The sequence below is a fragment of the Helianthus annuus genome, chromosome 16, assembly GCF_002127325.2.
Source record: "Helianthus annuus cultivar XRQ/B chromosome 16, HanXRQr2.0-SUNRISE, whole genome shotgun sequence".
Taxonomy (NCBI): Eukaryota; Viridiplantae; Streptophyta; class Magnoliopsida; order Asterales; family Asteraceae; genus Helianthus; species Helianthus annuus.
In genome coordinates this window covers 84,940,518-84,964,806 of record NC_035448.2, presented here as the reverse complement: position 1 = coordinate 84,964,806, position 24,289 = coordinate 84,940,518, and positions in this window count along the sequence as shown.

Genomic DNA, 24,289 nt, shown 5'->3' with positions numbered 1-24,289 from the left:
CCTTCTATGTTAAAGGTAAGTAGGCAGTAGTGTCCCCTCTCTGACTGATCGTCTGCTTTGAATGAGAGAATGTTAGGGTGGCCATGCATGGCAATTTATAATTACAGGGGCCCACGTAATAACAACTTATAGTGAATGTGAATCCTAATGGGCTCTGCAGGTCAACCTAATGATCACCATCCATTTGAAATTCTTAAGTTGTTCAAGTTTTATCTAGTAGAACACTAACTAGGGTGGTTACTGTAACACCCCACAATACAGAAAGACCACACGTATTTGTTAACACCTAGCATTCGATCTATATCACGAGTTGGTTGAGACTAGTAATCTAAACTAGCAAAACTGGTTGGAGCCACCCAGGGAGGATTTTTCCTCAACACTCTAGAATTCTTGTACATGGGTTGGTTCCTTGGTGTTTATGGCACCTTATCTTGGTTATTGGAAATGGTTACATTAAACTTTGTTGTTTAACATTTGTTTTATTCCAAGGGATGGTATGGCAAGATCCATGCTGCAACTCCCTCATTGCATTTTATTCGAAACTTATAGAAATTATAACAATCTTGTTGGAGCTCGTGGAGCTCAAGAGATATCGACGTATTTGTCACATGGGTTAGTGGGGCGAAGGATTTACCCTACTTTGGACGATCGAGATCCCTGGAGTATGAAATACATACTATAAGGATGGAAGCGACCGTTTGGTTTCTCATCCTCAACGAATTATTTCTTTCTCCACTTAGACTTATGACCAATACACGCAAGAGGTACTATGCATTTTGGTTACGGTTATTCACGTTATCATTGTTTCAGACATATATGAACAATGCGATCTTGAGGTTTTCATAACCTATTGCATTCTTAATTCTTAGGAGAATGGTAGACTATATTTATCCAAATATGTGTATAGGTTCTTTTAATATTGAGTATTAAAAAGGAACATGGCGTCGAAAGGAAGGTCTACACCCAAAGGGGGTTAGTTAATTAGCATCTTACCAATTAAGTCGAACTAGAGTTCTTATGGAACAACATGAGATTATGGAAATTACACAACACGAGGTTGATCGACTCGACACTAGTAAAGGTACTGGCGGTACCGACAATTCAAATGGTTTAAATCCCAATAGATTGGAAATGATTGGCAATGCCACACCCGAAGATGCGATCACACAAGGTTTTAATTCTAAGGCTTTCCCGAACAGTAAACCGCGAGACCTCGTTGATACGAGAGGTGCGGTAGGTTCTGTCCGCTAAATAAAGACAATGAAGTTGGCTAGCCATGCTAGTAAATGTACTCCTGAGTAAACGATTAGGTAAACGAAGAATCTCCTGCTGAATGCAACATTAACTTGGTGGAATCTCCAAGTACAAACTTTGGGGAGTGATACAACGAAGGGGTTGTCATGGGAGAACTCAAGGATCCTATGCGAGGAGAGTATTGCTCGCTGACTGATATTCAAAAGGTGGAAACAGAATTCTGGACCTTGACCAGGATTGGAGCCGATGTTGTTGGTTACACTCAACGCTATCACGATCTCTCAAGGGTTGTTCCATACTAGGTTATACCCGAATTCAAACGTATCGAGCGCTACATTTAGGGTGTAGCCCCTGAGATCTAAAGCATGATCACATAAGTAGTAACTCTCGCAGTTAGTCTCACCAAGGATGTGGTGAGGGTGGGCAAAATGTTAATGAAAGGTGCCGAGAAAAAGGAAAAACATGTGGAATCTACTAACAACGGGAAGAGTGTCACACCCCGAAATATCAGAGCAGGCGTGACTGGACCGGTATCTTCATTGCACAACGGAAGCAAAAAGCTAAGACTTCTAAACAGTGAACGCCGCTAAGTACTCGAATTCCCATGGGTTCTCCTATTCCAACCGTGCCATATCTTTGAAAAGTAACCTGAGAAAGAACATGCGAAAAAGTCAACATAAAGTTGAGCGAGTTCATAGTTTGTTTTGAAAAGATTTAAAATAAATCTTTTTGATAACCGGTTTAAAAGTTGTGGAGAAAACATAATAGAATCATTTTTCTCCATATATCATATGAAAACTGTGAGTCTAGCCCACGAAAATTTTTGTCCATTGCACGAGAGAGAATGGGCCGAGCCCAAAAAAAATCTTTGTAAGCAGGACCAACACATCCTCTTACTTGTACATAAGTTGAAAACGTTACCCAAGTTTGTAAATCCATGTAGTATGAGTTTGCGTCAAATGAATATTAAAAACATATGAACGTTATAGTGTTGTAAGTTGGTATGTAAAGCGTCTATGAACATGTTGATCATTAATGTTTCGCAAGGACATTAATATATGCGACGACATAGGAGGTACTCAACCCGCGTAGGCAATTTAAGTGTCGAACTCTCGACGCTGGACACAACAGCACTCTAAGTGGTCACCCATGGACCGTGAGTGGGGCTCGCCCGTACCCATTAGATCTAACCTTTGTTCCTTGGTCCTCAAAAGGATTAATGGCACCTCAGTTACAGCCTATGCTCACATGATCTAAGAGTTCCTTCCATAACTTAATCATACCTAAGTTTGACATGTATTTCCCCCGAAAGTTGTAAACCGAAAAGTTGAAAGAAAAGGGGGACATGATCTCACCGAGTTGTCTCGTTTTTGGTACGCAGACCAACCCAGTCCCGTTGTTGTAACTAAGACATTCTCGTCACTAGTCATGAAAATCATGCATGTTTTGTAGAACCGGTATGTTTAGTATAAATCATTCGTAAACCATTCAAGTTCGTTGAAAATCATTTGCAACATGGTTTATAAATATGTGTTTTCGTTCATCGAAATATTGTTTGCTTTTGCAAAAAACTTGCATGTCTTTCCACCCCCGAAAACATTTATAAAAATGTAAAACAGTAAAAAGTGGGGGTTATGAACTCACCTTGACATTCCTGTGCAAAGCTAGTTTAGTGTGATTCCGTAGTGTCGTTCCAATAACGTGAATTAGCTAGCGTGCATCTATAGTATTCCTAACAGGAAATAACATATCAGTTTTCTAATTTAAACGTAGCTAACCTACGTGTCCGAGCTCTACCGAATCGTTAACTAAACGATTCTATAAAGGTGTTATTGTTTTGATTTAGAATAACCAATCTTGGTTATTTGATCCCGTTATAATCGGGATAAAACTTAGTCTCGAGATCGACTTAGTTTTCGAGTGTGATAAGATATATATATATATATATATATATATATATATATATATATATATATATATATATATATATATATATATATTTATATTTTCAAATATAAATATACTTACGGCATCGTGTTAGTTGTCGCGAATAGAAATACGTAGGTGGATAGAGGTTCGTGTCATCGTAGTTGTCGTAAGATGGAAATAAAAGTGTGTATATATATACATATATTTTAAGTCGTGAGTTTAAAATATAAACTCTGAATTCAGTCGTTTGAACTAAATATAAAAACTATATTTAGTTCGTAAGAAAGTTTAAAGTCGACATTTAAAATAAATATAAGCGATTAAATTGATTTTATAATCTAACACGAAGTAACGCCGTTTGAAATAAATATAAACAGTTATATTTATTTTATAAAAGTATTCGGAAGTATCGGTGTTCGAAATAAATATAAACGTTATATATATCTTATAAAAGTACTCAGAAATCGACGTTTGAATAAATATAGAAAACTAAATTTATATAAATAAGTGTCGGGTTTCGCTAAGTTATAACTAGTGTTTGTCAAAATAACATATGTACATATTTATCTTTGAAAGAATCACTTTAACTTCCGATGGGTGTCGTTTATGTAACAAAATATGTTTCGTATATCGAGTTTTTACGGAAAACGGACAGAGTTTCCTCTGTTTTTGGACGATCCCGACAAAGTGTCGATATATTTTATCAAAATTCAACAAATTTTCAACAATATCTCATTAACATAAATACTATATATGTATAATTTTCATTAAAAACGCAAAGAACATGCTAAGTCGCAAATGTATAAGTGTAAACTAATCGGGTCGAGCTCGGTTTCGCGTAGTCTAAAAAAAAAAAAAACTAAATCAATCCAAACTACTTTTCGCGTCACTAAAACTTTACCAGATCTTCGCGTTGGCTGACTTTTGGCTGCGTTGACCAGGTTTGACCCGTGTTGACCAGTTGACCGAGCCAATGACTGAGTTGACCGTGATTGACCCGAACCCAGATGTTGACCAGAACGAGCTCGTAATCTGACCGTTTGACCCGTACCAAAACCGGCTTTGTTGAACCGGTTGTCTGTGCCCGAACCCCACCATCTACCACTATCACCTCCGCCGCCGCCGATGACGTGCCGCTCCAGCACCACCTCAGCCACCATCCCCACTTTACTTTAGAAAAAAACGAGAACAAATGGTTTAACTGTAACGGATCCAACGGATCTGAGTAAAAAAAAAAAAGAAAATCAACTGGACTTACTCACCGGAACTCGTCAAAAGTGGAGGGGTGTCGTTGCTTGATGTTGCCGCTGACACCACCATAGCCGCACCACCACTGCCGCCAGAGACCCCGTCGCCGCTCACGGTGGCCGAAGACTTCTCTCCTTCCTGTCGTTCCCTCTCTCTCTCTCTCTCTTACGTCTCACTCTCTCTCTCTTACGTCTCACTCTCTCTCTCTGTCTTACTCTCTGTCTATCTGTCTCATTGGAAGCACCACCTTGCGCCGCCACCACAGTGGTGGTCGGCCGTCAACTGAAGGGGGGGGGGGCGTCTGTTGATGGGTGTTGTCGGAGAAGGGAGCCGGCTCCTCCCCATGACTCGCCGGCAAGGGAAATCGAGAGAGGAAGGTGCTGTGTCTTGTTTAAGGGTTTGATTTGTGAGTGTAATCAAGAGAGGAATGAGGGAGGATGATGATATGTGGAGGTGTCTGAGGGTTGAAGTAGATAAGGTTTCTCCTTTTGTGAGCGTGTGTGTGTTAGAGAATGTAGGGAACAAAAGTTTGGGAGAGAACTTCTTGCAAAGCGGCTGATCAAAAATGTGAGGATTAGGGTTCACTACATATATATACAAGGGTTAACTCATGTTTTAAGTGGGCTTGGGCACAAGGTCCACAAGCCCAATCCCGTGTTTTTAGTAGCCCGTTATCATAAACGAACCTGTTTTCAACCCGATCATCGTAAATTATCATTGAATACAATTCTAGTGCCATATATATGTAAAAATTCTATCGGTACTCGTCGTTGGCGCGCTCGTTTTTCGGGTGCGTTAAAAATCGCGTAAAATGCATCGTTGTCGTTTGTGATGTTTTGAAAGTACGAAAAATTAAAAAACTAAATTTATAAGTATATAGTACTCGCATAAAATTCGTACTTGTCGGCGTTGTCAGTATTTTGTACGGCATTAGTTCGTTATCGTTTATCGTTACGCATTTTCTCCGCAGATTATCATTCGCGTACTGTATAGTCGAGTAGGCATTCATAAGCATTCCACGAGCCTAATTAAGTTAATATGTGTCTTAAACACTATTTATTATCGTCTTAAATGTTTGTTAATCACGTAATTAAGAGGCGTTAATTACCGGTTGTCACATTCTCCCCCTGTTGCAGAAATTTCGTCCTCGAAATTTAGACTATGTTATCTCCTCGGAGTTGTGTCGTTCGCAGGTAAGTCCGAATAATACCAAAGTGAATGACCGCGTAATAGAATCAAGACTGGTTTGAATTACATGGGTGTAAAGACATTCTGCATCAATAAGAACCCAACGGTTCAATTGAGTTTGTTCTAGAAATCGATGTCAAGTGAACGAGATGTTGTGATAGTATCACCAATGCGACCAAGTTTACCGGGTTCAACAAAAGAGGAATTTCGACCAATAGAATTCCAATTGAACGTTCACAATATGCAAATCAATTTTTGAAACAAAGACTTCACTACTAACGGAAACTTGCGTTGACTGTTGTATGATTGAAATTTGAATCCAACAAGCTCAAATAAATAGAATCACGAATTGATTTGTCAACCATCGAACCATTAAATGGATAAAATCAACTTATTGCAAGGATACACCGAAAAGAAATACAACCGAACTTGGTGTATCGTCGTCTTAATACATAGTTGCATCAAGACCATTTAAATGATGAGTCAAACGAAAAGCATACATAGTTTCGCATGAAACGGCTGATCGTGATTAGCACAAGCTACAAGTTTATACCGACGCCACAAGGTGTCGTAGTGAATGAAACAATTCAATAATAGCGGTGATCGAACAAGTATCACCGTGTTTTAAATCAAATGAAGGCTCACGAAATAAATGTGGATGTTCCAAACAAATCCCATAGGATTTTCAATTGAAAATGAAACGAATAAATAATGTTTTTCGATCGAAGATGAACGAGCAATAAATATCGCAAAACGTTCGATCGATGATGAATGAACCGTTAAGAGGTACATCGGAAAATGAAATAAAATTGTGTACCATTAACTTAACACACGATTGTGTTAAGATTGCTTTAATATGATAAACCAACAAAGCGGATTTAATATCAATAAACAAATAAATAAATAAATAAATTTGTACATGATGTGAGCAACGAGATTAGCGCAAGCTTTAAACTTGTGAAAAACGCCACCACAAGGTGATCGTGATCAAAGAAACAATTCAACGAAGTCGAAGACCAGACAAGCATGTTATGGTTCAAAGCAAGTGAAGTGCTTGTTGAGATTATTTCAAATATGATTGCCTCAATCCATCATATGGAATCTTGAATCGAATATATATTACGAGCAAGTTCAATCAATTAAACTTGGTTGAAACATAATCCAACAATGAATTTATGTATCAATAAGAAAGTTTCAACATGGCCACAACGAAAAACCATGTTTGTAACTCAAAAGAAAAAGAAGTTTTCCAAGAAGTTCGTTGACTCGATACCAAGGAGTCAACACTTAATAATAACGTAGGTCATCTAGATCACAATGCAAAGATTGAGTACAGCGAAATAATATATGAATTGTTGATAAAACGACCATTCGAAGTGAAACCACATGTGTAACAAATAATGCATGTGTAGCATACGAATTTATCAAGAAATAAAGCAATTGAGTGTTCGCTATCATGAAAGAAAATCTTCGTGATGCAATGATCATTAGGGGGAGTAGAAATGCAAAAATCTACTCACTATATGCAAGAAGTCGAAATTTCAACAAAAGAAATTTTAGGACTTTACCTGGAATTCACGTGATGATTGGTTGTTATGTGACATTACCATGGAATGTCGAACATAGCGTATTTGCCATAAATGAAATAGGGGGAATGCGAAGACGTGTGACTTCTTTTGCAGCGCCAACCATTGTAAGTCTCTTCATACTAAGTATCGACTGTTGTGAAATCTTGTTTTAGCATACCTTAGCGTGACTCGTGTCATTTGCAGGATCACGTAGCAAAGTACCGCACTTTTGTTGTTGTTTCTCCCGCTGACGGGATTAGCATCGTTGTTGTCGTGACCATTTGTGGTTTCCCCAAGGCCTTTCCTCGAAAGTCGTGTGTGATGTACTTCGACATCCGCTGACGTGTAGTTTAAGTATCACGTATAGTTATGTGACAACCCTCACTAAACCAGGTATCCGTACGACTTAATTAATAATTAATTGCTGCTTAATTTCTGTGCTTGTTTGAACTTACTGATGAACTGCTACTTGAATTCTGATACATGTACATATCTGCATCATACTTTGATTTCCGTCACTATATCATTTACATACTGAACTCTAGTGACAAACATGATGCACAAAAGCACAGTAGCACTATGAACGGATAACCTATTGAACATGCTGATAAAGCCAGCATCAGGCAGATACTGCCTCTAAGGCCTGTATGAGCCAGAAATATTTTACTACACCCATAGTGAGTGTAGGGATACAAGGTTTGTAGAACTGCGTCTCTAGGAATAAGTTATGATGACTGGATGTGCCTAAAACATACACTGAGCACAAAACACAGCACTTTAATAAACAATTTAGCTTCTAGCTAGCTAATAAGGTGCCAAAGCATGAGAAAAATATTACTAGACACTTTCCAAAGTGTCGGGAATAAGTTGTGTCACTAAAAATGGTATTAACGACACTTTAAAGCTTTATTAAGCGCTTTAACGGATTACTATCCAATCGAACAACCGGACTATACCCGGAACATAAAAATATAGACATTAACATTATTGATCTTTTTCCGAGCCAGTTAGGGTACCTGAACACCCTAACACCCGCCATAAAACATAACACACCACTAACCGAGTTAAGTGCTTAACTAACCTAATAACTTAACTAAGTAACCTAACTAGTGGTTAGAATGCAACCAAGACCCCCCCCCATTGGGCCGATCGGTCACTATGTGACCAAGTCTTGTACCATTTTTGATTATAATATTCCATTGTGTCTCATATCAAGAGGACACATGATCCATTGGTCTTTGATTTCACCATTGTCTATAAGAACAAGTTAGTGCACTAGAGATCATTCACTCTACACAAAACTACTCTCTCCCTTGCTCCCTAAGTCTCGGCCGAACCCCCCTCTCCCCATCCACCCATTTTCGAGTTCTCATCTCTTCATTCCAAGATCATACAAACATCAAGGGTCACGTATTAGGAAGCTTGGTACACTCGGAGCTCGAAGGACCTCTTTCTCTAGCTTTTATCCACCTCATTTGCGCGTAGATTCTCCCCTATCCTCGAGCTAGAGGTATGATGCTTAAAACACTATCTTGAACTAATCTAAAGCGGTTAATATGTGGTGTAACGGTTAAAACTCGGAATCTTACAAAATGGTGCATTAAAGTCTACTAAAAACATGAAAAATGATGGTTAAAAGCTCACTAGTTGTGTAAATGTTGTAGTAATTGAAATTTGTGATTATTTAGACCCGATCTATGTTTTGGTAGCTCGGATCATCGTTTAACCCGATTTGGTCATGATCACGAATCATGACATAAGGTTGTTTTGAATAGAACAAGGGTTAAAAGGTGAAACTCTACCACACGCAAATCATGAACTTGTGTAAAAGTGTTTTAACTGTGGAATAGAGTTTAAAACTAGCAGATCTACGTATCTGCAAGTGGTATTTTCAAAGGACCAAGCGTCAAAGAAATCATGTTTTTCTAAAAATGGATCTTACACTAACGAGCATGATTTTTATAAACCACAAGTGTGTAAACACTTGTGAAATGAAAAGTTTCGACAAAATAACAATCTTTGTAAAAGATGACGAGAAGTTGTAAAGATGGATTTACTCTAAAAATGAGGTTTTTACGAGATCAAATTACTTTATATAAAGATCCACAAAATATAATGGGATTTATACTATAGTTTCGAAAAAACTACAAGTTCATGTGATTTATGCGATTTACATACTTGTCGACTAGTTTGATGTGTCGGAAATTGTTTGATTAAAGAAGTTGTTGAAATTGATTTAGTAAAAGAAAATGATACGCTTGAAAGCGTGGCCACCTCCAGTTACAGAGGAAACTCTGGCGAAATTTTCTAAAAACCTAACACTTAAAATTATTTACACTACAAGTGTTAGAATTATTTTTTTAACATGTTTTCGAAATATAAATTTCGCCATGACTCTATTTACAAAATATCGGAGATGGGATTTTCACAAAACTAAACGTGATAAATATATGTTTAGTAAATATATTTTCACCACACTGTTTATGATTATTTTGTGAAAATACACAAATATTATTTTTAGAGTAAAAATAATATTTACGAACGTTAACAGATCCAAAATAATACGAACGCCTCTACGATAACTATATAAGTTACACTGGTAATATTTATTACCACTCAAATGATAAAACGTAACTTACGCATTATACGGAAATATTTATGAACGCGTATTTTATCAACGTATTATTTTTGGGGAATATTATGTGAAATGAAAATATAATATCTTTGAGAAAAATACTTATATTTTGGAATTGGAAATAAATATATATTAAGTGAGACTTAATGATATAATTCGAACGCACATGTATTAAATCCCCCATCCTTGGGAAGGAGATTAACTACCAAGTATATACGAAAAGTAAACCCGAAATAGTTGTCTAACTATTTCCCAAAAACTTAAACTATAAAGCTAAGGCACGGCCGTCCGTCTAATAGAGTTAGCACATGTAGGTCGTTGCACAGCTGCCTGATTTGGAGTACTCGGTAGAGACGCACCGACTGTGAGTTCATGTCCCCCTTTTCTCTTAACTGTTTTCAGTTTTCTAAACTGCGGGGGTGAAATACATGTTACTTTGATTATGAATACTTTATACATGGTATGGTTAGCGTAAGGAGGGTTACTATTTAGATCATGTGAATGGGTAGGCGGAAACTTGAGGTCATTAATCCTCAGGGTAGGACTGAGGGGCAAGAGCGATAGATCTATTTGGGTGTAGCGAGCCCAGTCCCAGGCCCAGCATAACGGACCTCGGGATGACTTTGTACCCGGCGCATAAATCTGCTAGGTTTGAGCCTTCCTACTTGCATTTCACACATATCAATGGCCTTGCAAACCATTGGTGATCTCTTTTTCCTTATTTGCTACATACCAGGATTTTTATACAAACAAAGGTTTTTGCTCACTTACACATGAACTCGCTCAACATTATTGTTGATTTTTCAACTTACATGTATTTCAGGGAATTAAAGGATCTGGCACGGTATGGCACATTTTCCCGCTGCACTAGTACGAGGTCATCCGGGTTTAGGGAATGTGACTCTTTCCTGGACAAGTCACAGTCCTTAAACCGTGTTTGTGTTATGATGATGTTTGTGTTTGTTGGACAATGTCTATGTTGTTAGGGTATGTTCCGTTAAAACAACGTTGTTGTTTTTGGATTTTAAAACTTAATTGAATGGATGATCTTGCATGTTTTTACTTCATATAGCTTTGTTATGGTTAAGCTATGGTATTAAGAAGTCACACCAAATTAACCACGCTTCCGCAAAGCCAGGGTGTGACAAGTTACGCAATTGCGTTTCATTCCACGTAGATTACCTGCTCAGGTAATTAAGACAGCATAGACGACCTAATATAATGGCATTTGTGTCACACCCCCAAAATCCACCTGCGGAGTATCACCGCTTGGGTGCGAGACTGACCAGGATCAAGCCACCAATCATATAGAACATCGTATAAAGTAAAAGTAATTGCAATATAACCCAAACCAAATCCATATGAAAGGTGTTTCCAAAACATAAGTAAGTTATCATTGTTTAGCGGAAGCGTATAATCAAAACCCAACATAAGTAAGTACGAAATGTCATAAATGTTTAATAAGATAATCACGATCCAAGCCCACAACGACCCGCTCCTCCATGTGCAAGCTCCATATACCCAACGACCTGCAAGGCATGTAACAGAGGATCAACAACTAGTTGAGCGAGTTCACAGAAAGTAAATACATAATAGTAAGTTCGTTTGTATCAGGTGGCTCTACTGGGCCGTTAATACGTTCTATTGGTGGGGGCTTCCCACGTTGTATAACCACTAGACTTTTCGTAACTATATGTATCCTTCACAACCGAGGATAGTGATCAGTATAAGTATCCTGCACATCCGAGGATAGTGATCAGTATAAATATCCTTCACAACCGAGGATAGTGATCAGTATAAGTATCCTTCACATCCGAGGATAGTGATCAGTATAAGTATCCTTCACATCCGATGATAGTGATCAGTATAAGTATCCTTCACATCCGAGGATAGTGATCAGTATAAGTATCCTTCACATCCGAGGATAGTGATCAGTATAAATATCCTTCACATCCGAGGATAGTGATCAGTATAAGTATCCTTCACATCCGAGGATAGTGATATGGTAGTCTAGTCATAGTGTCAGTAGTGTATCTATTCAACCTTATCCTTTCAATCCCATTCCCAACACCCCGGGAATCCCATGCCTTGGTAAGAGTGTGAACTCACCTTGGTTTGCTCGGTATGCTAAAGAATACGCACGCTCACAGTTAATCAACCACGACCTATCGTACGCACGTATGTATAATCAGTTTTCGTTCGTAACAATCTTGTACACAATTCTAACGTCACATAGTGTGTATGGCAGTCAATCATCATGTAGCATATAACAGTTATTTTGTTTTCATACAATCATGCCTCATATGACCGTGTTCTTGATCAATTCGAACCATTAATACAGTAACCCAATTAACAGGGTTGTCGCTTTTTAACGAGATCAGCATACTTAACAAGATAACATGTTTTCGCAGAACCAATACACTTATCATGGTTAACACATTTAACATATGAAACCGGAATAACAACTTAACCGTACCAGTTAACTAACTAACAGAGTTAACGAATAATTAGGATTAACAACTTAGCAACTTATCAATGATTTACATGTTTAATTAAGTTACATACTTAACATGATTACGTGCATACGATAACAGAGTTAACTATTTAACTGTGTTTGCTGAGTGAACAGAGTTAGGCACACATACATTAAAACATCGAACTACATGTGTATGATAAACTCGGGCCCTTGTAACATAAACCAAAAGTCGGACTTGATTGGCAATATATGAAACTCGGACTAGTGGGGGACATGAAACTCGGACAACCATTCACCATGTAAAACTCGGACCATTGGCAAACCTTCAAGAAGGTCGGACCTAGAGAACATAGGTTAAAGCTCGGACCCATCCCCCTTTACATATCAAAGTCGGACCACATGTAATGTTAACAAACTCGGTCCATACTCTCATTAAATAACTCGGTCCATCTATTCATTCACTACACTCGGTCCATACTAATTCTAACCAAGTCGGACTAGAGGATGGCCAAACAAAACTCGGACCACCTCTATGTCTTGAAAGTCGGACATGCTACATCACATTAAACTCGGTCATGATACAACATATTAAACTCGGACAGCATCTAAGGGATTAAACTCGGACCTTCAATTAGCAATAAACTCGGATATGAAGCATGATTTAAGGTCGGACTCTCTATAGTTTAAGAAACTCGGATCCCTTGATTATCAACAAAGTCGGACAATGTTTTCATTTAGTAAACTCAGACATGATCTCATTTAATAAACTCGGCCATGATTTCATTTAAGAAACTCAGACTATCTTATTCAATACTCGGATTAACATATCAATTCAAACTCAGACAAGCATAATCACAATCGTAACAGTTACAAACACATACATTCCATCAGTTACGTTCTCGTATTCTACGATCTGGAAACCTAGATTTCATTGCATTGCAAACATTAGTTCAACATCTAACCATTCTATCATTCACAGGCAATTCGATTAAACAAGCATTCAGTATCATTATCATTGCAATCCGAATCAAATCAAGAATCGTAGAGCATTATATGAAGCACTAGGGTTTTTATGAGCACTCATTCAAGAATCAGGAATTGCTAATAATCAAGGAATCAATTAGAGTTTACAAACATTACAATGATCAATAACAATTACCTTGAATGATTTTAGAGAAATAGCGGAATCGAATGCCTTGTGCCAATGATGGTGGTGATGATGATTGCTAGGGGATTAGAGAGTTGCAAGTACATGTTTTGGTTTTGTGTGCAAATGACTAGTGAAATGAGATTAGGGTTAAGTATCTTGGATTTCACTAATTACCATCTACATCCCTAAGTATTATATTTTACACATGCACACCATCTCATAACCATTTCCTAGTTTCACCACCAAGTTCATATATTTACCAATTTCACAAATAACAAACAACTATGCACAATCAAACAATCAAAACATATATAATTTCATGGCAACCAAATGTGCAAATAAACGACTAGTCAATACATGATCGTGCAATAAATACGAAATAGAATCTTGGAAATTCGAGTTGTCACATTATCCCCAACTTAAAAGAAATTTCGTCCCGAAATTTGGTACGCACTCACTGAGGAAGCTAGGTAAGTTATATCGTTCACTGGTTTTCCTGGGGTGTCACATCATCCCCCCGTTGATTTGGAATTTCGTCCCGAAATTCAGTAGTAGTAGCTTCAGCCTCAGTAGTGGTTGCATTGGTTTCGAATAACTGGGGTACCTTTCTGTCGTTTGATCTTCGCGTTCCCAGGTGTACTCTGGGCCACGTCGGGAGTTCCAACGAACTCGAACAAGAGAGATTCTCTTGTGTTTGAGGACCTTCACATCCCGGTCCGTGATTTCTACAGGCTCCTCGACGAACTGCAACTGCTCGTCGATAGTGAGTTCCTTAAAAGGAACTATGAGGATCTCATCTGATAGGCACTTCTTCAGATTCGATACGTGAAATACATTGTGAACTGCACCGAGTTCAGCTGGTAGGTTCAGTCTGTAGGCTACAGGGCCTATTCTTTCAGTGATTTCGAACGGTCCAACATACCGTGGATTGAGTTTGCCTCGTTTACCAAGTCGAACCACACCCTTCCAGGGTGAGACTTTAAGTAAAACCCGGTCCCCGACCTGAAATTCCAATGGCCTCTTACGCTTATCCGCATAGGCTTTCTGACGGTCGCGTGCTGCCGCCATGCGTTGTCGTATCTGTGCGATCTTTTCTGTGGCGTCCACTACAATCTCTGGACCCGTAATCTGGCTATCCCCCACCTCTGCCCAACAGAGAGGTGACCGGCATTTACGTCCGTACAATGCCTCGAATGGAGCGGCTTGAATGCTGGTGTGGTAACTGTTATTGTACGAAAACTCCACTAACGGGAGATGCTTTTCCCAGCCGTTGCCGAAATCGATAACACATGCTCGAAGCATGTCTTCAAGCGTTTGGATCGTTCGCTCAGACTGCCCATCCGTCTGAGGATGATACGCTGTGCTCATGTCTAATCGTGAGCCAAAAGATTTGTGCATCGCTTGCCATAGTTCTGACGTGAATCGTGCATCCCGATCCGAAATGATGGAGGTGGGCACCCCGTGCCTCGAAACAACTTCTTTAAGATAGATGTCTGCGAGAGTGGAGAACTTATCCGTTTCCTTTATGACCAGGAAGTGCGCAGACTTGGTGAGTCGGTCCACGATCACCAATATAGTATCATCCCCACGCTGGGATCTGGGTAGGCCTGTAACAAAATCCATGGTAATCTCTTCCCATTTCCACTGTGGTATCCTGGGTTGCTGGAGTAGGCCTGAGGGTTTCTGGTACTCTGTCTTGACTCTCGCACAAGTCGAACATTTGCCGACGTAAGTTGCAATGCGGGCCTCCATGCTAGGCCACCAATATGTAGTTCTGATATTGGGGTACATTTTATCCGAACCTAGATGTACCGAGTAGCGAGGCTTATGAGCTTCATCCCTCACAAGTTCTCGTAAGCCGCCATATAGTGGGACCCAAATACGTCCTGTCACATAGTAGGCGTCGTCTTCCTTTTGTTCTAATCGTTGCCTTGAACCGCGTAAGGCTTCAGCCATGACGTTTTCGGGTTTCAATGCTTCAACCTGAGCATTTCGTATCTGTGCAGGAAGACTAGACTGAATCGTAAGCTGTAGCGCTCGCACGCGCTTAGGTAGGGTGTCCTTTCGACTGAGGGCGTCGGCCACAACATTGGCCTTGCCTGGATGATACTTAATGGCGCATTTGCAATCGTTCAGAAGTTCAACCCATCTTCGTTGACGCATGTTCAAATCCTTTTGCTTAAGAATATGCTCGAGACTCCTGTGATCGGTGTAAATGGTGCACCTGGTACCGTACAGGTAGTGTCGCCATATCTTAAGCGCGAAAACAACAGCTCCCAGCTCTATATCGTGCGTCGTGTAGTTCCGTTCATGAATCTTGAGTTGTCGCGAAGCGTAAGCAATTAACCTTATCCCGTTGCATCAACACACAACCAAGACCCTGTATAGATGCGTCACAATAAACCACGAAGTCATCTGTGCCCTCCGGCAATGAGAGAATAGGTGCACTGCAAAGCCTATCCTTTAGGTACTGAAAAGCGGTCTCTTGGGAATCTCCCCAACGGTAGGTGACACCTTTCTGTGTCAGCATAGTAAGCGGTTGCGCGATCTTGGAGAAGTCTTTAATAAACCGCCTGTAGTATCCTGCCAAACCCAAGGATTGGCGTATTTCTGTTGGTGTACGCGGTGCTGGCCAATCCCTGATCGAATCTACCTTGGATGGATCGACATGGATCCCATCCCTGTTCACCACATGGCCTAAGAAGTGGACTTCATGAAGCCAGAAGTCGCATTTTGAAAACTTTGCGTACAGTTGCTCCTTTCGAAGAAGTTCCAAGATAAGACGTAAGTGCTGCTCGTGATCCTCCTGACCCTTGGAGTAGATCAGAATGCCATCGATGAAGACAATGACGAACTTGTCAAGATAGGGTTTGCACACCCTGTTCATAAGGTCCATAAATACGGCAGGTGCGCTCAATAATATCAAACCATCCATCATGCCAAACATAAAGTATAGTAGTTAAAATAATTCATAAAACCCAATACAATTGATGTTCAAACCAAACTTTGTTTGAGTAGCGGAAACATAATAATGAAAACCCAAGATAAGTTATAAGTTCAAATATCGTTCATTGCGTCTCCTCGTCCTAACACGAAAGCTTGACCTCTTGCCTCGTTGCCATTGTTGTTGTTTCCCCCGTTGTTGTTGTTGTTCCCGTTGCCCTGGTTGTTGTTATGGTTGTTGTTGTTCTGGTTCCTGTTCAGCTGAGGGCAGTGCCTTTTGAAGTGACCCTCTGCACCACAATGAAAACACCCTTTGTTGCCCTGCTGCTGATTCTGCTGTGCTTGAGACTGCTGCTGATTCTGGTTCGCAGGTCGAGGGCTTCTACAATCTTTGGCCTCGTGACCCATCTTGAGGCATCTTTGACAGCGACCCTTATTACACTGGCCATTGTGGTGCTTGTTGCAGGTGTTACACTTCGGAAGGTTTCCTCGATATCCCCCCTGTCTGTGGCTGCCTGAGGAGTGCTGACTGGGACTCTAGTAACTGTCTGTCTTTCGTTGCTGAGCTTGTGACTGCACTGAAGCCGATCCCTTGCTAGAATCCCCATCCCATTTTCTCTTACTTTCACTGGGAGTAGCAAGTGTAGTAGAAGCAGTAGCGGTAGCAGTAGCGCTGATACGCTTTGGCAGTCTGTTCTGATCCACTGCCTGGTCTGTGATGCGGTGAGCGAGGCGCTGAATAGCCTGAATGTTGTCGAGATTAGCCGATGTTACGTGGCTCTGGATTTCTGGCACCAAACCCTTGAGATACAACTCAATACGCTTGTATGGAGGGTCTACCATGGTTGGACACAGCACAGCCAACTCGTTCGACCTCTTAGTGTAAGCCTCGATTTCTGACCCAGTCATCTTCAAATGATAAAACTCATCCTCCAGCTTGTGGATGTCTTCCCGAGTACAATATTCCCTTTTGATCAGTTCCTTGAAGTCATTCCAAGGGGTGGCGTTAGCAGCTGCCAACCCTAGGATCTGCACTTGCGCGTTCCACCAAGTTAACGCGATCCCTTCCAAAGTACCAGTGGCAAACTTAACCATGCGTGCCTCAGGGCATTCACACATCTCGAACACAGACTCGAGTTTTTCAAACCAGTGGAGGAGTCCAACCGCTCCTTCAGTGCCACTAAATGTGCTAGGACGACAATCCATAAAGTTCTTGAAAGTGCAGATAGGCTGCTGCGCGTGTTGACCTATTGTGTACGAATAGGACAAGGTTAAATACGAGAGTTAATGTAGGATCTAAGGATCCTAGTGTGTGTCTATACTGCAGGGTATACTACCTGCTTGAGCAGCTGCAAGTGCCGCAGCAACTTGAGCTTGAACGAGAGCCTCTAGCTGGGCTTGAGTCATGTTAATTCGTCCGGCCATTGATCTTCACATCAAAGGCAACATAAGTGAGAATGGTTCGCGAATAGTGCGATGACAGAAGAGTGTAAGCACGTAAGTGTTCTTAAGCAATAACAAGTAGTGAGCAAAGTAACGTAAGCATACTACGAGCAAAGTTCTATGCAATTTCTAGCATGTAGGCAATAAACATAAACCTTATTACCTAGGATGTTGAGTCTTGCACGTGGAGCGAAGCGTCGTTGTGGATCGTTGAGAGCACTGTTCTGGTTATAGTCTGGTTTTAATAAAACGTTTTCCCCATATTAAAACCAAGTTCTCTATAACCAATGGCTCTGATACCAATCTGTCACACCCCCAAAATCCACCTGCGGAGTATCACCGCTTGGGGAGCGAGACTGACCAGGATCAAGCCACCAATCATATAGAACATCGTATAAAGTAAAAGTAATTGCAATATAACCCAAACCAAATCCATATGAAAGGTGTTTCCAAAACATAAGTAAGTTATCATTGTTTAGCGGAAGCGTATAATCAAAACCCAACATAAGTAAGTACGAAATGTCATAAATGTTTAATAAGATAATCACGATCCAAGCCCACAACGACCCGCTCCTCCATGTGCAAGCTCCATATACCCAACGACCTGCAAGGCATGTAACAGAGGATCAACAACTAGTTAAGCGAGTTCACAGAAAGTAAATACATAATAGTAAGTTCGTTTGTATCAGGTGGCTCTACTGGGCCGTTAATACGTTCTATTGGTGGGGGCTTCCCACGTTGTATAACCACTAGACTTTTCGTAACTATATGTATCCTTCACAACCGAGGATAGTGATCAGTATAAGTATCCTGCACATCCGAGGATAGTGATCAGTATAAATATCCTTCACAACCGAGGATAGTGATCAGTATAAGTATCCTTCACATCCGAGGATAGTGATCAGTATAAGTATCCTTCACATCCGAGGATAGTGATCAGTATAAGTATCCTTCACATCCGAGGATAGTGATCAGTATAAGTATCCTTCACATCCGAGGATAGTGATCAGTATAAGTATCCTTCACATCCGAGGATAGTGATCAGTATAAGTATCCTTCACATCCGAGGATAGTGATATGGTAGTCTAGTCATAGTGTCAGTAGTGTATCTATTCAACCTTATCCTTTCAATCCCATTCCCAACACCCCGGGAATCCCATGCCTTGGTAAGAGTATGAACTCACCTTGGTTTGCTCGGTATGCTAAAGAATACGCACGCTCACAGTTAATCAACCACGACCTATCGTACGCACGTATGTATAATCAGTTTTCGTTCGTAACAATCTTGTACACAATTCTAACGTCACATAGTGTGTATGTCAGTCAATCATCATGTAGCATATAACAGTTATTTTGTTTTCATACAATCATGCCTCATATGACCGTGTTCTTGATCAATTCGAACCATTAATACAGTAACCCAATTAACAGGGTTGTCGCTTTTTAACGAGATCAGCATACTTAACAAGATAACATGTTTTCGCAGAACCAATACACTTATCATGGTTAACACATTTAACATATGAAACCGGAATAACAACTTAACCGTACCAGTTAACTAACTAACAGAGTTAACGAATAATTAAGGTTAACAACTTAGCAACTTATCAATGATTTACATGTTTAATTAAGTTACATACTTAACATGATTACGTGCATACGATAACAGAGTTAACTATTTAACTGTGTTTGCTGAGTGAACAGAGTTAGGCACACATACATTAAAACATCGAACTACATGTGTATGATAAACTCGGGCCCTTGTAACATAAACCAAAAGTCGGACTTGATTGGCAATATATGAAACTCGGACTAGTGGGGGACATGAAACTCGGACAACCATTCACCATGTAAAACTCGGACCATTGGCAAACCTTCAAGAAGGTCGGACCTAGAGAACATAGGTTAAAGCTCGGACCCATCCCCCTTTACATATCAAAGTCGGACCACATGTAATGTTCAACAAACTCGGTCCATACTCTCATTAAATAACTCGGTCCATCTATTCATTCACTAAACTCGGTCCATACTAATTCTAACCAAGTTGGACTAGAGGATGGCCAAACAAAACTCGGACCACCTCTATGTCTTGAAAGTCGGACATGCTACATCACATTAAACTCGGTCATGATACAACATATTAAACTCGGACAGCATCTAAGGGATTAAACTCGGACCTTCAATTAGCAATAAACTCGGATATGAAGCATGATTTAAGGTCGGACTCTCTATAGTTTAAGAAACTCGGATCCCTTGATTATCAACAAAGTCGGACCATGTTTTCATTTAGTAAACTCAGACATGATCTCATTTAATAAACTCGGCCATGATTTCATTTAAGAAACTCAGACTATCTTATTCAATACTCGGATTAACATATCAATTCAAACTCAGACAAGCATAATCACAATCGTAACAGTTACAAACACATACATTCCATCAGTTACGTTCTCGTATTCTACGATCTGGAAACCTAGATTTCATTGCATTGCAAACATTAGTTCAACATCTAACCATTCTATCATTCACAGGCAATTCGATTAAACAAGCATTCAGTATCATTATCATTGCAATCCGAATCAAATCAAGAATCGTAGAGCATTATATGAAGCACTAGGGTTTTTATGAGCACTCATTCAAGAATCAGGAATTGCTAATAATCAAGGAATCAATTAGAGTTTACAAACATTACAATGATCAATAACAATTACCTTGAATGATTTTAGAGAAATAGCGGAATCGAATGCCTTGTGCCAATGATGGTGGTGATGATGATTGCTAGGGGATTAGAGAGTTGCAAGTACGTGTTTTGGTTTTGTGTGCAAATGACTAGTGAAATGAGATTAGGGTTAAGTATCTAGGATTTCACTAATTACCATCTACATCCCTAAGTATTATATTTTACACATGCACACCATCTCATAACCATTTCCTAGTTTCACCACCAAGTTCATATATTTACCAATTTCACAAATAACAAACAACTATGCACAATCAAACAATCAAAACATATATAATTTCATGGCAACCAAATGTGCAAATAAACGACTAGTCAATACATGATCGTGCAATAAATACGAAATAGAATCTTGGAAATTCGAGTTGTCACAATTTGCGCGAGTTAATAATCACAGTTCCTACGTTAGGACCTTTAACGAATTTCGTCATAAGTTTTCCAGAGGTTCTAAATGTGTGTTACCAAAACTCTCAAGGTCTTGCTTTATGTGTGTAATTGTTTCGTGCACTGTGCATCGACACAACATTTGTATATGTTTAAAATCAAAACAGTTGACTCACTGTTCTTGGCAACGATTGGAACCCATATTCGAGTCTTAGGCGTTCTGTATGTGTTCAATTCTTGATATCTAAGTCCCCAGAGGAGAGTGAGGTTAAAGCCTAGGTATCTCTACAGAAACCTAATTCGCTGAAACCTATAGCTCTGATACCAATCTGTCACACCCTGAAATATCAGAGCAGGCGTGACTGGACCGGTATCTTCATTGCACAGCGGAAGCAAAAAAGCTAAGACTTCTAAACAGTGAACGCCGCTAAGTACTCGAATTCCCATGGGTTCTCCTATTCCAACCGTGCCATATCTTTGAAAAGTAACCTGAGAAAGAACATGCGAAAAAGTCAACATAAAGTTGAGCGAGTTCATAGTTTGTTTTGAAAAGATTTAAAATAAATCTTTTTGATAACCGGTTTAAAAGTTGTGGAGAAAACATAATAGAATCATTTTTCTCGATATATCATATGAAAACTGTGAGTCTAGCCTACGAAAATCTTTGTCCATTGCACGAGAGAGAATGGGCCGAGCCCAAAAAAAAAATCTTTGTAAGCAGGACCAACACGTCCTCTTACTTGTACATAAGTTGAAAACGTTACCCAAGTTTGTAAATTCATGTAGTATCAGTTTGCGTCAAATGAATATTAAAAACATATGAACGTTATAGTGTTGTAAGTTAGTATGTAAAGCGTCTATGAACATGTTGATCATTAATGTTTCACGAGGACATTAATATATGCGACGACATAGGAGGTACTCAACCTGCGTAGGCAATTTAAGTGTCGAACTCTCGACGCTGGACACAACAGCACTCTAAGTGGTCACCCATGGACCGTGAGTGGGGCTCGCCCGTACCCATTAGATCTAACCTTTGTTCCTTGGTCCTCAAAAGGATTAATGGCACCTTAGTTACAGCCTATGCTCACATGATCTAAGAGTTCATTCCATAACTTAATCATACCTAAGTTTGACATGTATTTCCCCCGAAAGTTGTAAACCGAAAAGTTGAAAGAAAAGGGGGACATGATCTCACTGAGTTGTCTCGTTTTTCATACGCGGACCAACCCAGTCCCGTTGTTGTAACTAGGACATTCTCGTCACTAGTCATGAAAATCATGCATGTTTTGTAGAACCGGTATGTTTAATATAAATCATTCGTAAACCATTCAAGTTCATTGAAAATCATTTGCAACATGGTTTATAAATATGTGTTTTTGTTCATCGAAATATTGTTTGCTTTTGCAAAAAACTTGCATGTCTTTCCACCCCCGAAAACATTTATAAAAATGTAAAACAGTAAAAAGTGGGGGTTATGAACTCACCTTGACATTCCTGTGCAAAGCTAGTTTAGTGTGATTCCGTAGTGTCGTTCCAATAACGTGAATTAGCTAGCATGCATCTATAGTATTCCTAACAGGAAATAACATATAAGTTTTCTAATTTAAACGTAGCTAACCTACGTGTCCGAGCTCTACCGAATCGTTAACTAAACGATTCTATAAAGGTGTTATTGTTTTGATTTAGAATAACCAATCTTGGTTATTTGATCCCGTTATAATCGGGATAAAACTAAGTCTCGAGATCGACTTAGTTTTCGAGTATGATAAGATATATATATATATATATATATATATATATATATATATATATATATATATATATATATATATATTTAAATATAAATATACTTACGGCATCGTGTTAGTTGTCGCGAATAGAAATACGTAGGTGGATAGAGGTTCGTGTCATCGTAGTTGTCATAAGATGGAAATAAAAGTGTGTATATATATACATATATTTTAAGTCGTGAGTTTAAAATATAAACTCCGAATTCAGTCGTTTGAACTAAATATAAAAACTATATTTAGTTCGTAAGAAAGTTTAAAGTCGACATTTAAAATAAATATAAGCGATTAAATTGATTTTATAATCTAACACGAAGTAACGCCGTTTGAAATAAATATAAACAGTTATATTTATTTTATAAAAGTATTCGAAAGTATCGGTGTTTGAAATAAATATAAACGTTATATATATCTTGTAAAAGTACTCAGAAATATCGACGTTTGAATAAATATAGAAAATTATATTTATATAAATAAGTGTCGGGTTTCGCTAAGTTATAACTAGTGTTTGTCAAAATAACATACGTACATATTTATCTTTGAAAGAATCACTTTAACTTCCGATAGGTGTCGTTTATGTAACAAAATATGTTTCGTATATCGAGTTTTTACGGAAAACGGACAGAGTTTCCTCTGTTTTTGGACGATTCCGACAATCAAAGTGTCGATATATTTTATCAAAATTCAACAAATTTTCAACAATATCTCATTAACATAAATACTATATATGTATAATTTTCATTAAAAACACAAAGAACATACTAAGCCGCAAATGTATAAGTGTAAACTAATCGGGTCGAGCTCGGTTTCGCGTAGTCTAAAAATCTAAAAAAAACTAAATCAATCCAAACTACATTTCGCGTCGCTAAAACTTTACCCGATCTTCGCGTTGGCTGACTTTTGGCTGCGTTGACCAGGTTTGACCTGTGTTGACCAGTTGACCGAGCCAATGACTGAGTTGACCGTGATTGACCCGAACCCAGATGTTGACCAGAACGAGCTCGTAGTCTGACCGTTTGACCCGTACCAAAACCGGCTTTGTTGAACCGGTTGTCTGTGCCCGAACCCCACCATCTACCACTCTCACCTCCGCCGCCGCCGATGACGTGCCGCTCCAGCACCACCTCAGCCACCATCCCCACTTTACTTTAGAAAAAAAACGAGAACAGATGGTTTAACTGCAACGGATCCAACGGATCTTAGTAAAAAAAAAAAAAAGAAAATCAACTGGACTTACTCACCGGAACTCGTCAAAAGTGGAGGGGTGTCGTTGCTTGATGTTGCCGCTGACACCACCATAGCCGCACCACCACTGCCGCCGGAGACACCCGTCGCCGCTCACGGTGGCCGGAGACTTCTCTCCTTCCTGTCGTTCCCTCTCTCTCTCTCTTACGTCTCACTCTCTCTCTCTGTCTTACTCTCTGTCTATCTGTCTCATCGGAAGCACCACCTTGCGCCGCCACCACAGTGGTGGTCGGCCATCAACTGAAGGGGGGGGCGTCTGTTGATGGGTGTTGTCGGAGAAGGGAGCCGGCTCCTCCCCA